Here is a 26,277-nt window from a genome sequence, read left to right as displayed (position 1 = left end):
ACATGGACTATGGGGCAGATATTTTCTTTTCACTCTGTTTAAAAGGCTTCTTTTTTGAAGGCTTCAAAAAGTTAAGAGAAATACTGAATTGACATGAATCGAACCCAATGTGGGGAACCCTGGCTAATTTACTAACAATAACTTAAACAAGTATGCATGTGCAGTAACTGGATGCAAAAGTAACTACAGCAGGGGCCTGGGTTTAATTACCATCTACCTCATTAGATCCTGTGTAACTCTTACTGTACCTCAAATGAATTTTCTTTTACATCCCACATGGATCCAGATCAGTTCACAACGGACTGATCATATCCTTCTGTAAAAGTTGATATGCTGACCACACAGGCTTCTCACCCTGACTGCAATTGCTTGAGATGGGTATTAAGAATGCCTCACGGCCAGCCACATTCTGGAACTCTAGCTGTGATTGCTCCAAGTAGGTATGTGCAGAGATGAGCAAATTCTGTAACTGCAGCTGTCTGTTGCAACTGTCTAAGAGTGGTCTTCTTGTGCATGAGCCTGCTGCAATAAGATTTTGTAGATTTCCTTAACTTTTGGCAGGAACAACTCCTGTGTTGAGTACCACCTTAAAAATCTCCCACCATTACTCAAAGAAAAAAAAAGGATTTTTTTTTCCCCCTGATGATTTCCTATATTTCATTCTAAATGTTACCTGTGCCTATAGCCAGTCTGTGATGTTAAATTATTTTGTGACATGGACTATTTGTCCATACTATGCCCAATTATGAACAAACTCCTTGGAGGAAATTACTCTGGCATTATTGTTTAAATGTTGGCATTATTGCATTGTGTAATACATTCTTTGCTTATTCATAGCTTCTGGTGGTTGCTGGAAATTCTTGGTATTACTTGGCTTGTAATACTGAATCACTCTAATTTCTGCCTCTGTCTTCACATGTCTGTCTTCACTCTTACAGGGGACTAGTCATTGGATGTTGATGGAACCCACTTTAATACAATCTGACCTCATCTTAACTAATTACATCTGCAAAGATCTTATTTCCAAACAAGGTAACATGTTAGGGTTCTGGGTGGACATAAATTTTGGGGGGAAACCAGTCAATCTAGCACATGTACAGTTTGCTGGACTATGGATTGATTTCCTTTTCCAGACACTCCTATTTCTGCCCCCTAACTGGGGCTTTTGCAAGAATAAAGTGCTACAGAGGTACCTGCCATTCCCCCAGTCGGAAATTTGGAAGAGCTCAGTATTTGAGTACAATAACTGAGTTCTGTTCCTGGCACTGCAATAATTAGGTTACCTTTATTTCTCTATGAATCATTAACTTTAAAAACTGCTGGTTCAATCTGTGACAACCAGTGATACATCATCTTTAACCAGTGTGCACCACCCTAAAAAAATCCTGCTCAAGTACTAATTTATTGCTCCGTGACACAAATGGTGCATCTCAAACAAACTCAGCCAATTTTAAGGATGATTTCTGGGCTGTTAAAAAAGGCTTCTTCTGCCAGCTTTTGGAAAATGTTGCTTTAGAGATTATTATTTTCTGTTTCAGGACAAATTCATGAATTTGGCCCATTCACATTAGCTATAGTGAGACGACGCATCTCTTGTCCATAAAACTTGAATACTTGGGTGTCAGAAGTGATTTTTCTGAAGTTAACTTTTCCCATACTTTGAGTTATCAGTTTCTGTCGCGCTGGTGTGCATTTCAGTTGAGGTTTTATTACATTGTGTTGGCAGCACATTATGTTTTTTACACATGGATTTGATTGAGAAATGAAACTGGAATAAGAATGAGGTAGCAGCAGCATCTGCTGCAAGACTCAACTATTGCTGTTGTCAATCAGCCTGATTGATTAAATATGGTGGTACACATTTTTATTAAAATGAAATACTTCTCTTGAAAAAGGTGTATTATGCCGATAGATTATATGATTCTCCTCAAGACTGTGCCTGAGGAAGAGGCCACTTGGAGGAGTACAATAACTGTAGATAGCTGGAACAAAGAGAAGAGTTTAGATTAGATCTGGCTGAGTTTGCAAATTTAAATCGTGGGGGTATATGGAAGAAGTGAACCAGCATTTTGGAGGACTAAGTAAGCCCTGTGAAAATGTTTGAGTTTGATTGTGTCCCCCAAATACTATTCATTCGTTAGCCGATGTCCTGTAGTCCACTTGGTTTTAAAGCAACCTTAAGACCCAGACCTTTGTAATAAGAGCAAACATCCTGATCAACTAAAGTTTCATTTTTCTCATTTTCCATTTTAACCCATTTTAGCTTGTTGACATTTTATAAAGCTGGAAAATGGATATCCAAACAGGGATGAGAATATGGATTCTTGAGAATGAGAGTGGATGGATTATTCTATTGACTTCAATCAGGACCCAGTAAACATCATCCTTGTCTACAAATCTCTGACCTTTGAAGGAACTTCGAAGAGGATGTGGTGAGGGGTTGGGTGTTAGACCATTATAAACCCAAAGAGGTGAAATAAGAAATCAGAACTGCTCCCTGAAGGACAAAGTTACAATTGAATTAGTCCTGTTCCATTTTAACGTGGGTGATTTTTTGTTCTGTTGTGGTCACTCAGGCTAGTGCTAGGTCTTCTTGGAGTGTTGATGCTTCACGCGGGCTCAGGTCACCTTAAATTCCGGGGAGCCTGTTTAATCATGGCCCACAGCAAAATGTCTCCCATTGGAATCCATTTAGGAAGATAACCCAAAAGGCTTTGCATTAGTGTAAAACACAACATTTCAGAAAAGGGCCTTTCAGAAAAATAAGTGGGCAATAAGAAAGGAAAAATCTTTGGAGTAATTCCTTGAATGCACAGAATGCTTCTGCTGCAGGGCTTGTGTCAAGACTAATCTTGCAGGATTGAGATATTTTCAGCTGTATCCAATTTAGGTTTCGGCTTTCCTTACGGAGGGATTGCTCCTGAAACAATCTTTCTCACTATTCTCTGGCCCCCCCCGCTCCCTGTCTTCTAAAGCCTGTTTGTAGATTTGGGGATTGCTAACAGATTTTAAGAAGAACAAGAAATCTCTGAAATACCATGCAGCTAAAAGCCAAAAAAACAGAAACACTTGAGAACTTGCTTAAAAAAAAAAAAATTGTCAAGGGGTGGTCTCCCGTTCTCAGTCAACTTTATTCTCTGGACTCAGCCATAAAGGATGAAAATCCACAGAGATTTGCAGATTTAAACTTGGAGCTTCCTGTAGGATTTATAGACTTTCTTTTAGGGTACGACCTTCTCTTTTCATCTGGTTTGTTTCTTGGCGTTTAGGAACTTGTCAATGCCAGATCCACAAACAAAGGACACCAGAAGAACGTCAGGAACAGAATATCCAATAAATTGTCTGGAAACACACAGTCATCCTGGTTGTCCAGCCAAGAGTCTGGAGTTTTACCACTGTCAGAGGTCAGGAACAGGTAGGATATCACTAACGAGATAGGCAGCACACATATCGAGAGTTGTGCAGATATGGGGTCATAAAGCAAACCAAAGTTCAGAAGTCCTGGAAGGCATGTAAATGAGGTTTACATAACACCAACCCACACTTTGTGACCTGACTTGGAGACAAACATTCTAATGATTAAAATTATGGTGTCAGTTCTACCTCTAAACCAGATATTAATTTAATGTTTATTTGGGCAAATGGCTTAATCTTTCTCATTTTCCTCATCTGTAAAGTAGAGATTAAGCATCTTTCTTACAGAGTTATTGGGTAGCTACAATAAAATAATGTTAACTAAATATCTTGTCTGACACACAGTACCGTGCTTAATATGTTGTAGTGATTATACTTTGCGATTTCTATTGTGCTCCCTTCAAAGGCAGAACAGATATGAATTTGAGAAAGCCTAAGTCCACAGAACAGGTGCAAAAGTGACCAGCCTGGTCATGGAACATGCTAAGAAAGAGATGATTCATTTGGACCTAGCTGTGTATGCCATCATTCTTATAGCAAAAAATTAGTGGACTTGCACTGGCTGTTTTGAAGAAGTTTTAGCAACCATAGTTTTGTTGCTATTGTTGTTGTTATGGTGTATTTTATGTAACTTTTTGTTAAAGTATAATATACTTATAGAAAAGTGTATAATCATAAGCAGAAAACTCAATACATTTTCACAACTTGTGCACACTCATATAACCAGTAGCCAAATCAATATCAGAGCAATTATGCTACCCCAAACCCCCACTTTTTCCCCTTCTAGTCACTATTCATTCCTACCCAACAGGGAGCCACTTTTCTGACTTCTGACTTCTAACACCAGAAATTAGTTTTACCTACTTTGACCGTATGCTTTTTTGTATCTGACTTCTTTTGCTCAGCATTTGTTTGTGAGATCCATCCATACTGTGGCTTATATTTCATGTTCACTCATTCTAATTACATGTCTGTAGTGTTCCATAGTGCAACTATATCACTATGTTTGTTCTATTGTTGGCAGGTATGTGAGATTATGAATAGTGTTTCTCTGAGCGTTCTTGGACATGTTTTTTGGTGGACCTGTACACTCCCTTCTCTTGAGTATCTCCCTAAGAATGGACATACTGAGTCAGCTATAGTAGGTACTGTCAAACAGTTCTCCAAGGTGGTTGTGCCAATTTACTCTCCCTGGCAACATATGCAAATTCTTATTGTTCCATGTCTTCCCCAATACTTGATATTTGTCTTTTTGTCATTTTGACCTTTCTGGTGGGTTGAGTGTGCTGCATTGTGGCTTTAAATTTTCATTTCCCTGGTGACAAATGAAGTTAGACACTTTTTTAAAAACTGGAAATCTGTGGCCTTGAGAAGCCAGAAGTTCTCTTCAAAGGCATACAACTAAGAGGTGATTATAAATGATGAGTCTCATGACACTCTATGTCAACACTGCTTCTCCAAACTGAGGCGTGGATTTAGGCTATAATGATCAGAATAGGGGAGGCAATGGTTCCTCACACTCTGTGTCACCTCTTTGCATCCTGAGTAGCAAATCCTATTCTGTGGGTGCTTTAAGAAGGATGAGGATGAATAAGGGGATATTTAGAGGGGAGCAACTAGGTAAGCAGTCAGACCAGTAAGGGAACTTAAAGAAGTTCCCTTTGCTCAACCACCAGGGAGAAGACAAAGAGAGGAACAGAAATCACTAACCAGATAGGCAGCACACATATTGAGGGTTGGGCAGATATATGGTCATAAAGCAAACCAAAGTTCAGAAGTCCTGGAAGGCATGTAAATGAGGTTTACATAACATCAACCCAAATACTGTGTTGAGACCTGATTCGGAGACAAACATTCTAGTGATTAAAATTATGGTGTCAGTTCTACCTCTAAACCAGATATGTTCAACCTTTGTTGAACCACCAGCGAGAAGACAAATGGAGGAACAGAAAAATTACCATTTAATTTATGAGGGACTGTCTTCTGAAAGAGGGTTGGCTTGTTCTGTGTGACTCATGAAGCAAAATAAAAACTAAAGAAATAAAGATTATAGGATGGCAAAATTCAACCTTTTGTTATCTTGCTCTTCTGGCTTGGCCTGGTGTTGGCCTCGACAATGAGGTCAGGGCAGTCTCACTCGCAAGACACACAATGTTTTCATCTAATTTGCAAAGATTAGTTAGGTTCTGTAAATAGAGGACACCTGAGAATACAAATGGCACTGACTTTATAATGTCATCCTTTCAACAAAGATTTGCGAACCCCTTAAACTGCAGGGCCCAGACATGAGTTTTTTGCAAAAAATGGTCATGGTTACAACTAGAGGTCTCACATATTACTGATGAATACTCAAAAAATTGGTATTTACAAAGCAAAGACAACTGGAGACAGAGCAGGCAAACAATGAAACAAGGAAGATAGTAGAAGAACACCTGTTATTATACTCAGTTCACTCAAGGTGATGGTGAGATGCTGACGGTCAGGAGCAGGGCCAACTTTGTACAAAGCCAACAAAGTTTGAGAGGTCTCCACAAGGATACAGGAAACAATTTGATTTCAAGGGAAGAGATGGTTAAGCAAGGGCTATAGAAAAAAGAGCAGGCAAGGCAGGCCAGACAAAGGAGGGAGACAGAAACAAGTGTGAAAGCAAGGGAGATGAGATCCTTGAGGAAGAGTGTTATAGGATAAAGGAAGAGTGAGCAGGGGGGAAGATAGGAGGAAGAAAGAATAGAGAACAGACAGTGAGAGTTATTTCAAATATATTGCAGATGCATATACATATCAAACATTGTCCGCTTAACATATGTCATACACACAAAAATTTATTTTTAATTTTAAATATGTATAAATGTTATACTGATTTAAACATTTTTCAAAAATGATATTGAATTCGTAGTTGATTTTGTCATGTATTTTCTCAACCAATGAATTCTAAAAGTACAACTTTTTAACATGTATGAGTAAGGGGAATGTTTTTGTCATTTAAAAGGTGCCTTGTACTTGTAATAGTTGGTAAACATTAATTTGGAATATGGTTGTTGGTGTCAGTCTACAAAAACCTGGAAATACAGAGAATTAAGAGGGGGAAAGATAGGTGAAGTCTGAAAGGAAATTTGGGTTACTCACTATCACTCTCAGGGCTGAAAGGAATCCAGGAGCTCATATTATCAATTCTCCTACTTCTGGCCACAGTTACATCTCATTCACCTTAGACAGATGACAATCTATCTTGATCTCTACCATTATTTGAATTTGTTTCTCTCTTTTTTTTTTTTTTTTGAGTGGAAATTACTGCAGTGAGTACCATGGGAAATACAAAGGTAAATAAAATGTGTTTCCTGCTTTCTGGAAAGAGAGATACTCTCCTTGCTTGGATCCTTTTGTTTTGTTTTGTTTTGTTTTGAAATTGTGTGGCTCTCTTTTGACTTTTGAGAGATTGTAATGGAGTGGTCTCAGGATCTGCATTTTCTTGCACAAAGAAGCTTGATGCTTAAAAGACAAGAAGAACAAAAGGCTAGGTAATTTCCACAATGCATTTTATTACTGTCCACACCACTATTCCAATACCATTGGGGAAAATATACTAAGGACACTGAAGGAGCCCAGCTGGAGTCACAACTATAAGGAAGACATTCTCCCTCCCATTCTCTCTGCCCACCCCCAGCATGCATGTGCATGTACACACCACACACACACACACACACACACACACACATCCTTGCAAACTATGCATATAAAACAAGCTAATCAGTGCTGGAAGAGGTAAGCAATCAAACAAAAAATGACGTTTTTAAAGAAGGCTTCTGTTTTTTCACTGATAGGACACGCATTAACTAAACTTAGCAACAGCTGCTCTGGTGGAAAGATATTTTTCTTTGAGCTGTTAACAAGTTTTGACCCCCCGTCCCCAAGTCTCCCATTATATATCTAAAAAAATTCCAGTGGGGTATCACTATTTCAGTAGTTAGCTAAATAATTAGTGTAATGCAGGTAGCATTTTCCATTCTTTTCTGAGTGGAAGAATGGGGTCATTTTGTTTTTTCTACCAGGCCATGAACTCTGAATATAGGAGAACTACTATCCCTCAAAATAACATACCTAAAGAGAAGTTTCCTAAAGCTAATAAATTATGAGCTGAACTTTGAATAATGAAATCTGCCATATTTTCCATCACAGCTGGTGCATATTATCAGTAGTTCAATACATGGTTATTGATTGATCAAAATAATACTCACACACAAAGACATACACATATATACTTAGCAGAAAGATAATGCCAAGCATATATGACAGTGAAAGGGAAAGTGTGAAGGATATTCAAGGTTGGTTGCAGAATTAGAAATGTTTCATACTGATTAAGCCAAGGAAGGTGAGGAGTTAAACTGGCCTCAGAGGATTAAAAGGCCAGATGTATTGGGATAAATCCAAACGCTATTCCATGGAATTAGAGGAGGAGAAGACTGTTGTTTAAGAACACTGAGGACTGAAGAGCACTATGATATTCAAAATAATTTATTTACATACTTTCAAGATGCAATAAAAAATGAGATGAATTCATAGACAGCCCCTATCCACAAGGAATTCACAATCTGATGAAAGTGATAAACACAATAACATACAGATTAGAATATAGTGGGATTAATGATAAAACAGAGTAGATATAATGTTTTATGGGCTTATGTAGAATGACTATTTGTCCTTAAGTAAAGAAAGACTTTCTCTAGTGGTTAGCCAGGTAGAAGATGGCTGAGGAAATTATACATGCATGAGAGCGTATGATAAGATAGGACAGTGATTCTTAACTATGGCCACATACTAGAGCCACCTTAGGGACTTTAAAAACAACTAATCAACTTCCACTTCTGGCTCTATCAAATAGCTTGTATGACAATATATTTATCAGTGCAGATAACTATAAAAGCTTTATAAAAGAGAAAAACAAAAAACTTCTTGAGGGCATTGAAGAATAACCCAAACAGCTAAGCCCTGTAGGTAAATTCAAGCTCAATATTTTCTGATATGTTTATTCTTAAAGTGTTTGCTGATTTATAAGCAGAATGAGGCTGAGAGACTGAGGAGAAAGCAGTGAATCAGAGCTTTTGGCAGTTTCATGAGGTAGCAAGACAAAAATTGGAGTTTAGGGATACTAAGGCAGCTGGAACTTGGAAGACCAAGATCCCAGCAAAGACAGAAACTCAGAGAAGTGAGCCCAATATTCTGTCCTGCTTTCACCTTGAGACATTTGCCAATTTCTGAGTTGCATGGGCCAACATGGAGGGACTATAAACCAACACAGAACTTTCTGCAGTCTCACAGTGCTAGAGAAAAATTACTAGAGTTCAGGACACTATAAAGAAGAGGGCCATATAAACACTGAAGCTTTCAATCGAGACCTATAAGACTATACCCTGAGATTAATGGCGAATTTAATATATGCTCTTATGAAAACAAAAATTAAGTTTTAAGTTATCTCCGTTATTACTTAGACAAGATGATCTTACCTCAAATCCCAGCCAAAATAAAATTAAAATCCCTATGGAAAAAGATAACATCACCTAAATCCTCTACAATTTATTATACATAATATCCAGCATTCAACTAAACGCCACTGAATATGCCAGAAGAAATAACAAGAGAAACAGACAATAGAAACAGACCCATAGTTTAAAGTTATTTGACACAGTTTATAACTGTGATTAACATGTGCAAAAAATAAATGACAAGATAGAAAATTTCACCAGAGAGCTGGAATCTATAAATAAGAATTAAAAGAAATTTCTTGAACTGAAAACTACAATAAGTGAAATAAATAACTCAATAGATAGACTTAAACATAATAATAGATATTTTAAGAGAAATGATTAGAAAACTTAAGTGTAGCTAGTGTAAATATCAGAATGAAGCACAAAACGAAAAAAGGTTGGAAAACATTAAAAAAAGGGCAAAAGAAACACATAGGAAATGTTAAAAAGTGTAAATTCATAAAGAGAAGAGAGGTAATGAGACAAAAGCAATATCTGAAAGATAGTCTCTGAGAATTTTCCAGAACTGATGAAAATCATCTAGTTACAAATTCAATAAGCACTATGAATACTAAACAGAGTAAATACAAATAAAACCATACCTAGGAATATCATAGTGAAACTACTTAAAATTAAAGACAAAAGACAAAGATGAAAATCTTAAAAGAGACGCCTTAACTTTAAAGAAGCAGCAGCTGACTTTGCAACAAAAATCCTGGAAGAAAAAAAAAAAGCAATGGAATGATGTATTTATCATGATGAAAGAAAAAAAAAACCTCCCATTCTGAAATTTTATACACACCAAAATTATCTTTTAAAAGTGAATATAAAAAGAAGACTTTTTATATTCTCTCAACCAAAGTTGAGAGAATTTGCTATCAACTGACACACTAAAATGAATAGGAAAAGGAGTTCTTTAAGCAAATGAAAAATGATCTCGGATGGAAATGCAGAAGTTCAAGAAGAAATAGAGATCAGGACAAAGGATAAATACATATATAAACTAAATGAATATTTATTATGTATAACAACAACAGCAAAATTATGTCTTTGGGGTTCAAAAGTAGATAGAATGCATGAAAATTAAAGCATAAAAAGAGAAATAAGAATATGGAGTTAAATAATTGTACAGTTGTTGCACTATCTGGGAAATAGTAAAAGTATCAACCTATAGTAGATTGTAGTAAATCAAGGATATACGATGTAATTTCTAAGGCAATGTTTCTCAAAGTGTTGTTCCTGGACCAGCAGCAGTGGCATCATCTGGAAACCTGTTAGAAGTGTAGTTTCTTGAGTTTTCCCCTAGATCTGCAGAAGCAGAAAATCTGAAGTGAAGTCTAAAAACTGTATTTTCAAAAGCATTCTGAATGTTTCTGATGCACACTAAAGTATGATAAACACTGCTTTAGAATAACAACTGAAAGAATAGTAAAAGAGTTTGTAACTATCTACCTAATACCAATATAGGGGGAGAATGGAATAACTGAAATACTTGATTAGTCCAAAAGGGAAATAAAGGATGAATGAAGAAATGGGACAATTAGAAAAAAAAAAAACACAATAAAATGGAGAATTGAAAACCTAAACATATCAATAATTATTTTAAATATAAATTCACTAAATACTCCAATTAAAAGATGAAGATTGTCAAAATGGATAAAAATTAAAAATTCAACTAAATATTACTTATATAAGACACATCTAAAATTTAAAGACTTAGATTGAAAGTAAAATGATGGGAAAATATATACAAGGAAACATTAACCAAAATAACTTGTATAGTTATATAATGTCAATATAAAGCAGACTTTAGGAGAAGTAGCTATTCTAGAGATAAATAGGGACATTTCAAAAGGTGAAATGAGGAATATATGAGGAAGATTTTTTAATAATTTTATAATTATAATTTTAAATAACCTTAAAATAAAGCAAAAATAAAAAAAAGAAAAAATGTAAAATTAACTAACAAAGTGTGAGGTTTTATCATAGCTCTCTCAGTAACTGATGAAGTAAATAGAAAAAAAAACATCAGTAGAATTAAAGAAAATTTAAACAACACAATTAACAAACTTCCTAATTGACATCTTAAGACACTGGAATCTATAACTGCAGAACACATTTTCTTTTCAATTCCTCATAAAATAATTACCAGTATAGACCATAAACTGAGCAATAAAGTAAGTGTCAACAAATCTTGAAGGATTAATATTATCTATGGAATAGCTTCTCTGGTCATAATGAAGTTTAACTATATGTAAATCAAATCCATAACTCAAAGAAGAAATCAAAATGAAAATTAGAAATATTTTGAAGTGAATGATAGTGAAGATAAATTGTATCAAAACTTGTGCGATATAGCTAATGCTATACTTAGAGATAAACGTATACCCTTAAAATTAATGTATTAAAAAGTAAGAAAGGATTAAAATTCATTATTTTAACATCCATTGTAAGATGATAAAAAAGTGATGGCAAAGTAAACCCTAAAGAGTAGAAAGAAGGCAATAAAGAAATAAGATACAAAATTAGTGAAACAAAATCAATAATGCTAGAAGCTGTTTCTTTAAGTTGACTAAAAGAATTGATATACCCTCAATAGGATTGATCAAGAAGGAAAAAAGAGAACACACAGTACCAATATAAAGATGGTACTAATATGAAGAAATGAAGAGGGAATTACTACAGATCCTAGACACATTAAAAAGTCATATAATGAAGAATAGTATGCTAACAGATTTGGAAATATAAGTAGATAAGTTTCTTGAATAACACAAGTTGCCAATATTGACCAAAAAAAGAAAGAAAAAAGAAAAATCAAACAAAAATTCTAAATATTCTTATATGTTCTAATAGATACAAATTAATCACAGGTAAAGACTGTATCAAATAACTTTAATATCTGAATTACCTGTAGGTCTTCTTCTATGGTCTATTTTTTCCTCTTGTTTTTCCTCCTGGCAGATAAAATCTTTCCAAAAATAAAACACCAAGCCCAAATAGCTTCACCAGTGAATTCTTCCAATTATTTAAAGACAAGACAAATCGATCATTCACAAACTTTTCCAAGGATTAGGAAAAAAAAAAAAAAGAGCGATAACAATTTAAGACTTGTTTTCTGAAGCCATAGGAGAATATCTTTATCACATTGGATGGCAATTATTTTTTAAACCAGATACAAATTATAACAAAAAGATTGATAAGTTGGACTTTATTAAAATAATTAAAATTAAGAACTAAAAGACCTCAAAGAGAGTGAAGAGACAAGCCACAATATATGAAGATCTTCTATAAATCAATATATAAAAACAGATGACTACTTCACAAAAGAGTGAATGATCCAAATGGCCAATAAATATATGGAAATGTCCTCAGGTCGATTAGTTTTCAAGGAAATTATAACTAAAATATGATACAACTGCACAGTCATAGAAATGGTTAAAATTTCATCTGAAACTCAAAATACCAATTTTAGAGACTGTGAAGCAAATGGCACTTTCATATATTGGTGGTGGGAGTGTTAATTTGTATAAAATTTGGAAAACTATGACATTATCTACTAAAAGTGAACAAATATACATCCTATGATTCAGCATTTTATTTCTAGGTATACATATGCAAACATGTGGGCAAGAAAGTCTGTAGCAACATTATTCATACATAATATCCCTCAATGGAACAGTCTACATGTCAATGAACAGTAGAATGGATGAATAATATATTCACACAGTAGAATTCTATATAGCAATGGGAATGAATAAGTTACTACTTTGCACAAAAACATGGATGAATCTCTCAAGTAAATTATTGAGCAAAGGAAATCAGAATTAAAGAATTCATACTCATGATTCCATTTATATATAGTTCGAAGAAAGGCAAAATTTAATCTATATAATAGAAGGAAGAACAGTGAGTGGTTACCTAGAGAAGAGGGATAATGACTTGGAGGAGATTTCTGCAATGCCAGCAATATTCTATGTCCTGATGTGGTGGTAACAGCTATGTGTCACTTTGAGTTTGGTAGACCTGAACTTCAATCCTGGCTTATTAGGGGTATAACCTCCCAAATTTCTTAAGCTGTTGAAAGTCCGTTTTTTTTTTTTTCTTTTATTTGTAAAGTTCGAATAAGACCTAGTAAGGATTAATGAGATGACAGGTAAAGCTCCTAGCTAAAGACCTGACCTGAGCTAGATGCTCTACAGATAGTTTTTTTCACCTCATGTTGTCTGTCATGCCTGACCTAGTGAGACAGGATACTAACCTCAACTCCTCTTCTCCCCTACCACCCACATAAATTAATGAGGCATTCTTTATGAAAAGATTTATCCTGTAATAGGGCTGGGAGCCATCTATGCAACAGGGATGCAGCCAATGGCTATTCAACAGAGTAATGATATCTAACTGGTCTGGGAACAAAATCTATATAACCTTGACTTTACTAGGCTGGGCTGCAGACTGTATGGATAGCACATATGCCTCCAGTGTTAGGGATCTTTCCTAGTTCCAGCTCTCCTCACATGGAAAGCATGACCTCTCTGATGCACACAGATGCCTGTCATTTTTCTTCATTCAGTCTCTTGGAGTAAGGGATGAGGCAATGATATGAAGGGTATCCCATGTATTTGGCTAAATTCCAATTTGCAGGATTAGATTTTACCTCCCTGGACTCTCCCTGCAATTCCTCTTGGATCGAGTGTCCTCGGTTTCCTGTCCTAAACTGCTAGAGGGTGAGGGTCAGGCAGCTGTGAAACATCTGCCACCGCATTCCACCTTCATTAGAGAGGTGGACAAAGTGATATATGTGTGAATTTTGCCAATAGTGTGTTTTTGTGTGCACTCGTATAAAATTTCATTTTTAAGGCTCTTCTTGGAGTCTTGAGGATGAAAGGCAGCATGAAGTTGACGCTATCATTATTACAGTGCGACCCTCATATCACTTTGGCAGATATAATGTTTCCCAGGCATATAACTTTTTTTTTTTTCATTTAAATAGGCAGCCTAGAGCACATTCCAGCTTGAAAGATTTTCCTTTCTAGATGGTGGTTTCCTCCTCCAAGTCCTTGGGAAAATGTTGCCACATTTTTTTACCCAAATGATTGACATCTTGAAAAAGAGCATACAGAACTCCTGTAAAGATTTAATTTTTATGAGTTCTCTAATTCTTTCCGGAAAAACAGATCACTACACAAAGTGACTCTATGGGTGTTGAGCTCTAATGGAGAGGCTAAGGCCAGGACCAAGGGTGGAGAGTTCCCATTTAGTGGTGGCGCCAGTAGTGCATTGCAGTCAATGGAGCTCAGGGCCAGAGGGAAAAATGTCTCTAGTAGCCTCAGTTTGAATTTTGGCTCCATCTCTTCTTAGTTGTTTGTCCTTGGGTATTTAATTCCATCCCTGAAAGCAAGATTGCAATCCCTGCTCTGTAGGATTAAATAAAATATTATACATCAATGGTTCTCAACTGAAACCATTTTGCCCCCCAGGGAACATGTTTGGAGACATTCTTGGTTGTCACAGCTTGAGGAGTGGAGGAAGGCAGTGTGTGCTACTGGCATCTAGCGAGTAGAGGCCAGGGGTGCTGATAAACATCTTACAATGCACAGGAGAGCTCCCCACAACAAAGAATTAATAGGCCCTGGATGCCAGTAGTGCTGAGGTTGGGAAATTCTGGTGAACACTTGGGGCAGAGCTGTCATTTAGCAGGTCTTCCACCCATCTCTTCTTTCCTTTGGTCTGCAATTTCTTCCCCAACCATTTTCCCTGCTTAGGACCCTCATGGAATTTTAGATGTTACCTCAGTTAGTTCACTCTCTCCTCCAAAGTGATTATTTTAGATCTCTTCACTCCTGTCAGACCTCATATCCCAATAGTTCTTTCCTCTCATTTTTGCAGATGACAAATTTACAGAGAAAAAGAGACATTTGAAGAGAATTTATTCAACTTTCTTACCCTAAGTTCACTGACCTACCTTTTCTGTGCCTCTGAGGCAGACATTGCCATTTCCAACCTCAAGACACCCCTTGTTTCCCATGGAGTCTTGATTTTCTTTGGGTGCTAGGTGATGATGTTTTATTTTGAGAAACTGGGCCCGCTTTGGTCTAGGGTTGACTCTGAAGTCTCAATTTTTGGTAATGTGATATATCAATGTCTTCTAGAGGGCTTCTAGAAAATACTTTTCTTTCATATGAGAGAGAATATATAAGAAGAAATTCTCTGCCTTGCACCAACACATGCTTTCTGACTATGAATTGGTCATGTAAAAGTGTGATGTTTAGAGCTGGTGCAGCCCCCTTGCAAGCATGAGGCAAAGATGAAGCAAATCACAGGGTTGTTTATTCTGAGTCTTTCCAACCTTGAGCTTTTTAATGGTAGCAAAAAGCTACCCTCTTGACTTCTAAAATTTGAATTCAAGTCACAATCCTAGAGAATTGTGATCCTAGAGGACTTACGGTTATTTGAGCTTGAAAGAGTTTCTAACAGATACAGCATCTTCTTTCATTCTTGTTCCAGTGAAATACCTCCTGGATTCTATCTCCACCTGTTTCCATCAGGATTCTCCTCTATCATTGTTTCTTTCCTCTCTTCTCTCTCTCTCTTTTTTTTTTTTTAGCCTTTCCTTCCTATTGGCTTTTTCTTATGAGTATTAAGACATGTTCAAGACTCTCCCACCTTAAAAAACAATATCATTTCAAAACCCTCCCTATACTCATCCCCTTTCAGTTACTTCTTTGTCTTTCATCTTAACTATCATAAAAAATTCCTGGTAAGTTTTGCCTGCACTGGTTGTCTCCTCCTCCCTGCTTCCCACTTCCTTCTCAGCATTGGCAATCTGGATTTCCCTGGAACTTTCCCAAGTCACCAAGACTTCCACTTTGCCCTACCCAATAAATCCTTCTCAAATTTTATCTCATTTTGGCAACACACTCTCCTTCCTTGGTTTCTGCGACACTTTACGACACCTCTCCAGCTGACTTTCAGTCTCTTGTATTGAGTTCCCTTCTTTTGCTCACCTCTTAGAGGGTTCTCTGATAGCATTTTTCTCTTCCTCTTTGCTCTTACTCTCTGGGAATCTCATCGACAGCCCAATATCCATTTGTCATCCATATACTCTCAAACTTCTGTCTCTAGTCCAGAACTTTCCTGATTTGGGGTCATATTCATCTGCTCTTGCACAACTTCATTTTACTATTTCCCAGGAATCTCAATTTTTTTTTTTTAGAATCTCAGTCTTGACATATTCAAAATTAATTTTAACATCTGCCTTCAAAATCTCATATTTGTCAATGATACTACCTCTTACTTAGCTGCCTAAACCAGGTACTTGTATTCTGCTTACTTCTCTTATACTCTCTGAAGGAGTGGAGAACTCAGCCACCATTCTCCCTAGAACATTTAATTTCTACCCCCTCTGCCCTATCCCACCCCAGCTAGGTTGACTCTACTTGCCTCTGAAAGCTGAGATGTCATCTGCCTCTAATGGGTCTCTCCTCACTCACTTTCTTGGATTAGAAACCACTCCCATTTCATACCTCTCCCTCCCATCTTGAAGCACTAAATCCACTAAATTCAAGTCATTTTTTTATGTGTCTGTATCTTTGTTAAACTGTAAGCTCCACGAGGGCAGGCCTTGTGTCTGACTTGTTCATCATTTGTAAATGCTCATTGAATACTTGTGGATGAGAAGACTAACAGGAAGAACAAGCAATTATGAATATGTCAAGGGTCTTCCATCACCCCACATAGATGATCCCTCCTCTGCCAATGCAGACCCCTCTCCTTTTGCACATCTCTCAGTGCCCCACTTCTGACACATCACCTTCTTAAGTCCACATGCATTTTCTGCCCACCTTCGTGCATGCCATCTCATCAAGTTTCACTTAATTCTTAGGACAATTGTGAGGTGGCATTATTACTTTTGTTGTAGAGATAAGTTCAGAAAGCTGAAGCATACTCCCAAAAGTCAGCTGAACAGTAGCAAAGCCAGGATTCAAACACTTTGTCCTTAAAGCTCTGTGCTCCTTTCACAACAATAACCTTGCCTGACTGTTTAATAGAGGCATTTTATTTACAGTATTGTTTAGCTGTTTATGTGAATTTCCTGTACATTGTTAACTACAGTGTTGAGACACAGAACCAGTCTTTTTTTTTTTTTCCGCTGGAAGTTTTCAGGAAGTGCTCTTTGGTAGGTTGACTGAAAATTCCAACTTAAGGCTGGATATAGTTTCTGGGTGGAGGGCAGGAAAGAAGGAGTGGTCTTTAGAAATGATTCCAGGGCACCACCCTTCATCCCTGCAAGGGAAAAAGTTTGCCTTTAACAACCATTTCTGGCACAAAACGAGAGTGCGATAAATGTTAGTTCTCGTCTCTCTGGCCCTCAAAAACTTATGAAATCTCTCTAGGAATTCTCTGAGTGACCTGTTGTCCTAAAGCTTTCATGGCCTAGAAAGTTAGCTTCCCACTTTGTGTTTCAAAAGCTTATGTTATGGTTGGGTGCTTTGTAAATGGAGCCCTAGGGCTGTTAAATAGGGCAAGTGGTCGCCCTGTCAATGTTCCTGGGGTCCTGGAAGAGAGTGTCCCTAGCATTTGAATTCCACTAGATCCCCTTAAGAAATTCAACACTACTGTATGTGTCATTGCTGTCTTTCAAAAAAAAAAGCCACGATATTTCCCTCTTAATATTCATTTGTTTCTTTATTTATTCACCAAATACATATGTATATATGAAAACAAATGGCAGGCTTTGTATGATCGACTGGGCATACAGATCACAAACAATTACAATGACTAGAAAAATTCTGGGGGTGGAGGGTTGAGAGACATGATGACCTGGCTGAGATCTGGAAGATCAGATGTTTTCCAGGTGCACTGTGGGAAGCACTGTGGCAGGTACTGGAAGGGGATCAAGAGAAACCCAAGCTTTGGTCTCTGCCTTTTGGAAACTTAAAATTAAATTAAAGGGCAAGACAGCCTCCTATGCTATGGTTAAGAAACACTACCATGCAATAGCTATTGTGTCCAAATGGATGAAATAAATTTTAAATGCTAAAGAATTCCTATAAGATGAGATCACTGGGTTTAAGGGATCTGGGAAACCAGTGGAGACATTTCAGTTCAATAACAACAGGAAGAGGCCCTGGATGAGAACCTCACCACCTAAGACTAGCTCCTGAGGAAGGGAGTTCCCCATCATTATCCAAGCAGGTCTTAAAGGGCAACTTATGGATAAGGTCAGGTCATCAGGGGAAGTGGCAGAATTTATGAACAGTGTATTCTGAACTTTGATTGTTCAAATACCTCTCTCATGATTTTTTCTATACCTCAACTCCAACTGTGTTATTATTTACTCACTGTTTTAATTAGATATATTTAGAAAGGAAGCTAATGCAAATCTATATTTATAATATAAACGATCTCTAAAATTTATTAAGCAAAAGTAGCAATGTGTAAAGAAGCATGATAGATCCCTTCACTTGTATAAAAAGATACGTTTATATATGTGTATATATATATCATGCATAATACACGTGTATATATATATACACACACATATATATAATATACATATATTATATATGTAATATACATATATATATATATATATATATATATTACATAAACAATTGTTAGAAAGTATAAAATAAGCAGGTAATACTGATTGACTCTGGAAGAGGATGATGACAGACCAGAGCATATATTACCTATTCAAAAAAAGCAATAACAATAATTTTAATAATCAGTATTAATTATGTGTCCATTTTGTATATTAGAATGTGTGCTATATGTCTACTACAGAAAGAAGATTTAAGTAGTAAACACCAAGAGGCTGCCTTTTTAATTATTTTTATATTTTCTAAAATTTCTTAGGGAACATATACATGATTTTCTATTTAAAACTTGTGATAAATGACAGTATTGGGTAATGAGCACAAAGCAGATAGATGTCAGAGGTAGAGGGAAGCAGTAAGAGCTATACACACACTTAGAGAGTTGAGCTGGGAAAAACCATGGCAATGAGGATATTTGTGATCCAAGAGGAAGTTCCGTCCTGACTGGGAAAGATTTGAGGAGGGATTGGGAGTGGTAGGATCCAGACATGGGGTCAGAGATGAACTTCCATGTCCTACAGTGAGGAGTTGAGGGGAAGGAAATAGCTTTTGCTGGAGAAAGAGTCCTGGAGACTGAGAGCAGGTAGCACACATGGAAAAGGAATGGGGAGGCTGAAGGAGGTACAAGGCAGAGAGTTAAGACTGAGGCAAGTTTATGGCCATACCAACCTCAGCACGCCCAATCTCATCTGATCTCGGAAGCTAAGCAGGGTTGGGCCTGGTTAGTACTTGGATGGGAGACCACCTAGGAATACCAGGTCCTATAGGCTTAAAAAAAAAAGACTGAAGCAAGATAGTGGTGATGGGGTACCGAGCGGTTGTCATGCCTACTAAGTTTCATAGTTCTGGAAGTCATCCTTCAAAATGCAATTAGACACACAACCTCAATAGCTGGACATGGCATCCCTGGTTGGGACTCAGGAGGAGTACTGAGTGGGCTGAGGGAAGGCCTATGTGGGAAGGCCAGAAGTGAGAGCTGAGAATAGGCAGGGAGACGCCAGGGGCTTAGAAAGAGTCTTACACTGGGGTGAGCCAGGGTCTAGATGATGGGATGGGGAGCAGCAGGTCTAGTAAAATCTGACTTGGATAAGCTTGTCTCCCAACTGCAGAGGTTGAATGGGCTCTCTTACTGATGTGGAATGTGTGCCTGCCAGTCAGCACCTGGCAAATGAAGTCACTGTGTTCTCTCTACATTGCTTAATCACCCCTGTTTCAGTGGTTATAGCTTCACTTTAGGAAACACTGGTTGTTATGGAGGTTGGACTAGATGGCCTCGGAAGTCATAGAACACTGGTAGGTGTATGATTCTGGGCAACTAAGAAAAGCCCTAACCGAAGTAGTCGAGGTGAAGTAGGACTCATGGTTTTGGAGATAGGGATGACAAAAATGAAAGAGATCTATGGAAAGGAAGGCAATCTCTAAAAACAAATTTATCGAATAAATGCATAATAAATGCTCTGATATAAAGGGTTGTGGGCAGAAAGAGAGAGCATAGTCATCATTTCTCTTTTTCCCATTGTTAGTGGAAAGGGTCTCTCTTAAATAGAATTTAGTAAAATCGACTTTGCCTTCCATCCTGACCCAGACTATTGGAAATTTCACTTAATATAAGACATCTCTCTCATATAGCCTTACCATCACCTTGGAAATGAAATGAAGGCCTCTTAGAAGCTTTAAATTTGAGGTTTTAAAAACATTATTTTCCAAAGTTCTGAAAACCTAACACTGTTTATCTCTCTGTTTGGGATTCCATTAGAGAAGGGTGTTTCTTTTTCCTTTCGCACTAGGAAACAAGAAGATGTATTTTTCCTTCCCTTAGAAGAAAATGACATTTACCTATACAGTTCTATTTTTTTCTTTTGGTTTTTAATTATAAAAAGCTCTAGCAACTGATTTATTATAAAGGGAACAAATTGTGTCTTTGAGACCCACTGCACTGTAATTACTTGAGTTAGCACTGCAGATATCTGTGCAGGGGCCAGCAGTCAATTTTGACTCCGAATAGATAATACACGGACTGCTATTAAGTTTAATGTAGATTAATGTGAGTTGCTTCCCTTTGCACGTATGTATGCAGGTACCAATAATTAAGATTAATTTCCACTAGATGGAATGGCCTTCATTGTGCACAGTGCCAGAAAATGCTTCTCTAATAGCTGTTAATTGGATATATTTGCTTTGATGGTGAAATCCTGATTAGTCTTGTTACCCTGAAAACTCCCCTCCTTGCTCCCCCACCCCTGCCCGCTCTTTAGGAAAAAAAGAGATTGGCAATAATAGCTGAGTCAGAGCTTTGGAGGTGATGAGCTCTTTTGCACCTACCTATCCAAAGCCATCTTATGCACTCCATTTTCTAGTGAATCCGCCCTAGCTGCTTCCACTTACTGAGTGCCTACTATGTGATAGGTGTTTTATTTCCATGTTCATTCTTACTGACAACACTATGAGGTGGAAAAGACCTGTTAATACAGATGAGAAACTTGGAGTTTGGCTAAAATAAGGCACTTAACTAGATCACAGGCTAAGAAGCAATAGAATGAGGACCCCAAACTGGCCACTTTCTGAGTAAATACACAAAGATTTCAAAAATTGCCAAGATGGGTCATTATCTTATTGGCACTACTGTTCTTTTCCATTTTCCTGTTTTTGAAAGTCTTGGGGCCTGAACTGAAGTGCCATCTCCCCTACTTTCAAAATTTCTCTTTTCACTATTATTTCCCCTCCTCTCTGTACTGAATGGGTCAAGTTCAATTAGAAAGAAAGGAAACCCCTCCGATTGGTTGGAAGCACCAGGCAAAAGCCTGTTTATTTCTTTGACAGGTTCTAAAAGTTGGTTTATGGAAGGCAAATTGTGACATGGTAGCAGTTCTGGAAAGATGTTCTGCATTTTCTTACCACTGATCACCCTCTCCATTCCCATTCCGCAATGGGAGCTTCCTTCCTTGTATTTTTGTGTCTTTCACACAGCATAGGAAATCTTATAAGAAAAAGCAAAACTCCTGGTAACAATAACCCAGAACCGGCTCCTACTGGCCGACTCTGGTGGTGGTGAGGAGGAGAGAGGCTCCAAGATGAGGATGGCCTTCCTCAATTTTGCTCTAAGTTGGCAGAGTCTTAGAAGACATGAGGTGTGATTTGTGCTGTTCAGAGAGAGGTCTGATTTGGAGCCCAGCTCACTGCTTTCATGTGGCTTCATGAAAGCACTTTGCTGCCTGGGAGAGCTGAATTGAAATTGCCTTCGCAAGGAACGAGCTGTATGACTTTGGTCAGCTTACTTAATCGCTCCGAGCCTCAGTCTTCTTTCCTCCAATACCACTTGATTCCCATGTTTTTGTTTTGTTGTCTTTCTTCTTTTCTTTCTTCCTTCCTTTCTTTCTTCCTTTCTTCCTTCCTTCCTTTCTTTCTTCCTTCTTTCCTTCCTTTTTTTTTTTCCTTCTTTCCTTCTTCCTTCCTTCCTTTTCTTCCTTCCTTTTTTTTTTTTTTCCTATTCCTTCTTCCTTCCTTCCTTCCTTCCTTCCTTCCTTCCTTCCTTTTTTTTTTCTTTCTTTTCTTTCTTTCTTTCTTTTCTTTCTTTCTTTCTTTCTTTCTTTCTTTCTTTCTTTCTTTCTTTTCATTGGAGAGGTAATGAGATAGTCTGTGTTAAGTATTGTACTTAATGCAGGATTTGGTACATTCAGTGACTATCACTTCCCTTTCCATTTCTAGGGACTATGGGCCTACTGGTGAATTTAAAGAGAAGCAACAATATTCACGAAATTTTTTCCTGGGGGAGCTGAATAGACACTGACACTACTGAGCAGAAACAAAAATTCTCTGTAGGCCTCTTTTGGGGGAAAATCATTCAAATCCTTTCCCATGTGTAAAATGAGAAAGTTGGACTCAGTCAGTGGAATACCACTGGCATTTTGAATGGGCAATTTGTCATTGCTTGGGAATGTCTCACACATTAGAGCACACTTAGCATAACCCGCCCTGCCCACTAATTGCCCACAGTACCCTCAGTCATTGCAACAAGTCACTGTCACATTTCTAAGTGCATCCAGGAAGACACTTGAGGACCCCTGACTGAGTTTCTTAGTTGTAGTATTCCTCATTTGTTCCCTGCAGCCCTTTTCCCAGAGTGTGAGGGCACCATGAGTTGGCTTACCTCCAGGAAATAGCCTCTGATGGTCTGAGATTGCCTGTGATCAAGGCCCAGGTGCAGGCTGCCAGGACTGGTCTAGCCACCCAGCTTCTTTCCTCACCACAGGTGGCAGATATCATCCTGGCTCTGAAATCCTCACCAGGCCCATGCTGGCCAAGGAGCTTCATGGTTGGAAAGAAGTGAAATGCCCTGACCTCTCCTTGATACTCTGTCCCCATGTGGCTCTGAGTTGAAAGGGATGATTTAAGTCATCCTTTCTGCATGGAATCTTATAGGCTGGCTGGCCCCTTTGATTAGGAGCCGAAAGTGAAATTAAAAAAAAAATATTATCAATGTTTAGAGAGCACGGTATGACTTAGAGGGTAAGTCAAGCAGATGTTTTTAACAACTATAAGAGTTTCTAATCAGGCCTAGATTCTGCTTTCAGAACTCCATGTAAAACCCACTATGGTTGTAAGGTGAAAATATGAAACTATATTTTTTTCTGATAGACGTATAGCCACATGTTTGGTAGCTCTGACTGTCAGTCCAGCTTGGGTCTGAATCCTATTTCTGTCATTTATCAGCAGTGTGATATTATGTGAATTACTCTTGCAACCTCAGTTTCTCATCTAAAAATGGGAATAATAAAACAGATTGTGCAGAGGGCTGCTGTGAGAATTAAATGAAATAATGCCATAAAGCAACCAATATGATGCCTGGCATATGATAAGTTTACAATTAATAGTGCTATTATTAGAAAGGAGAATAGCTTATGAAAAGACAAAAATCTTAAGCCCACAGAATGGACTTAAATTGGAGAAAGTGGGGCTAAGATTAGCTCTAAAAAAATCTTGAAAAAAAGTATAGTTTTACCTTGGGATAAAGAGCAAGAGAATGTCTGGAATTCCTGGAAATCTTTGGGAATACATGACCTATTCCACTAGAAATAGTTTTGCTATGACTTAATCCAACAGAGGGAGAGAGGTCGGGTTAGTGTCTTTCAAACCTCAGAGTGTATTGATGGCTGTGTCACCTGTGCCACTATACATCTGATGGGCTCAAGCGGGTGTGCTTGAGTCTTGGCTGGTCTCTAACTGAGTGTGGTTTTAGCACTCCCTGGTCAAGGATGTACTCCTGCAATCTGGCATTTCAAGATATTAATATTTGGGACATGACACATTAGCATGAAATGGGAACTGAATTGTGCCCACACGATTAACCTAAGTGTGACAGGAGTAATCATGGAACTGGTCAGCCTAGCAGAGCAAAGTACTGGTGGCCTAGGTTATGGCTGCTGTGGCTTGAATGACCATGAGAGAGAGGTAAGTGTGGCTTTCTTAGGAATGCTCAACAGAGAATTATTGACTTCAATTCTATGATTTTGAAGTGTGTGAGTGGTGGGAACAGCTGAGAGACAATGACATGCCCTGGGGTGCTGGCGTATATGAAAGCCTGCCCACTTGGGGCTTATGATGTCTGGATCATTGACGAAGGTGGGCAACAGGTGCTCATCAGCTACTGAGGCTGCCACTGCTTTTTGGACTGGAGTTTATCACTTTCCATTATTAAGGACCATCGTTCAGATCAAGGTATGTACTGGCATTCCTGCTTTGATTGGGATATTGGAGATGGAAGAATGGTTAAATGGAAGGACAAGTAGATGGAAGAAAAGTGACTAGGAGGATAAAAGAAAGAAGAAATGGATGGTTGAAACCTGGAGTATAACATTGAATCATCGTGCTCTGTGCAGTTCTGGATTCCTTGCTCAAGAATGGAACTGCAGAGACAGAGAAAACCTAGAAAGTAGTAAGGAACCAGGAGATTCACAAAAGAGAAAGAAAGGAAAAAACCCACAACTCTTCACTACACTCAGTATGAGCTGGGATGTACTCAGAGCTAACGTCAAAAAGACATGCATAAAGGCAACTTGGGCACAGTCCCAATCCTCTTGGATTTTAGTCCAATAATCAAAATGCTTCAGAAAAGTAGTTTTATCACAAATTAAAAGGACCATTTCTTTTCATTCTGTTAAATTATTATATGGAACATGAGGTGATCATGGACTGGAATTATTACTGGGACTAATAGATAAGATTTACATGGGGGCAGGTTTAGCAGAAAATTTATCATTAAAAGACTGTCCAGTAATGAGGGGGACTTCCCTGTGACATCTTGAGCTCATGGTCATCAAAAATGAATTGTTAGGCAGGTGGTGAAAGTGATTCCTACACTGGGTCAACAGTTGGACCAAAGAATCCTCGATTTAATTTCTAGGTTTTATGTTTCTAGAATCAGGAAGGACTTAGATAAATTCTTATGTGGCAGAACTCATTACAAGTTCTTTATTGGAGGTTGAAATATAGTATAATAGAAATTTATGGAGTAACGTGGAGGAGAGAGCAAGGGGAGAAGACAGGGATAAAAGGACGCTAACTAACATGCACTGTGCTGGGACTTGTTCTGAAATTTATGCGGTTTCATTTCATCCTCAAAATTACCCTGTGAGGTAGGTGTGACCAGCGTCACTCGTACAGATGAGGAGACAGATGCTCAGAGAGGTTAAGTGACTGATCTGAGGTGATACAGTTAACTAGCAGCACAGGTGAGTGTTTGCCTAGTCTTTCTGAATCTTAGATCGAAACTCTGCCATGCCACACGCCTCTGAAAAGTTCTCTGGCCTGGAAATTCCCTGGGTGCTGCTGTGTCCAGCATGGCTCTGGCCAGGTGGGCTTGGGTCTGAAGTGGCATGACCTGCCTTACCGTCTGCTGTTATTATAAGGAATGCTCCCCTCGGGGCAGGGGGGCATAGTGATTAGTGAATGAGAATTTCACTGCAGTTGAGCAGAGGGGGGTTTTCCCCCACCGCTCAACTGCAAAATAAATACAACTCTCTCCCATCATCTCCTCAACAAATGTGTCACCAAAAAATCATAACTGAGTAGCACTCTATTGCTTACAATTTTTTTGGCACAGTATTTTGACTTCAAAGTCAGAAAATGATTCCTATCCCAGGGCCAGATTTTCTTCTTTCCGAGACTTAATTACTTTATTTTAAAAAGAAAGAAAAGAAGGAAAAGCTAATTATCTTTAAAGCTTTTAAAATTATATGTATTTATTATATAATATATAATAATCATATATAAATTATATATGCATATGTATCTGTATATGTACATATGTGCATATGCTTCTATTAGTATTTAAATCAACATCTGCTTATCTATACTAATATCAGCTACAGTGATATAATTGTCCAATAATTCAGAACCAGAAAATAGTTTAATATCAATTGTTTGGCTTTGGAGCACATTATTTGTTGATCCTGCTGCAGATTTACTTAAATTATAGTAAAATAAAATTTTATTTTCTAATAATTCTCTGATTGGTTGGTGCACTCAGGAGGAGTGAAAGAAACTCACTTTGATTGAAACAAAACCATCCACAAAATAATGGCCACCAGTAAAGAGCTGATCACAGTCATGTGAACTCTGGTGATAGGCCTACGTTGGAGTCCCGATTCTCATAGTCTCTGTCTAGAGTAATCTTAGGCAGTTTATTTAACTTCTCTGAGTCTTAGTTGCCTCACTGGAAAGTGGGGAAAATATTACCTGTCTCA

At 37.8% G+C, this 26,277-nt stretch overlaps 1 long non-coding RNA gene and 1 pseudogene across 1 annotated transcript; one reads left to right on the top strand and one right to left on the bottom strand.

Moving 5' to 3' along the window:
• Positions 1–17,047: 17,047 nt before the first annotated feature.
• On the bottom strand, positions 17,048–22,892 carry LOC120610369 (uncharacterized). The gene is made up of 2 exons (XR_005654923.1): positions 22,683–22,892; positions 17,048–17,219 (listed from the first exon to the last, which is right to left on the bottom strand). It is a non-coding gene; the product is annotated as an uncharacterized LOC120610369 (long non-coding RNA).
• LOC120610393 (uncharacterized) lies at positions 19,187–19,305 on the top strand (annotated as a pseudogene).
• Positions 22,893–26,277: the final 3,385 nt, after the last annotated feature.

Source organism: Pteropus medius, unplaced genomic scaffold, assembly GCF_902729225.1.
Source record: "Pteropus medius unplaced genomic scaffold, Ma_sr-lr_union100, whole genome shotgun sequence".
Classification (NCBI taxonomy): domain Eukaryota; kingdom Metazoa; phylum Chordata; class Mammalia; order Chiroptera; family Pteropodidae; genus Pteropus; species Pteropus medius.
The sequence above is the reverse complement of the archived record's forward strand: the minus strand, read 5'-3'. Positions and strand labels throughout refer to the sequence as shown.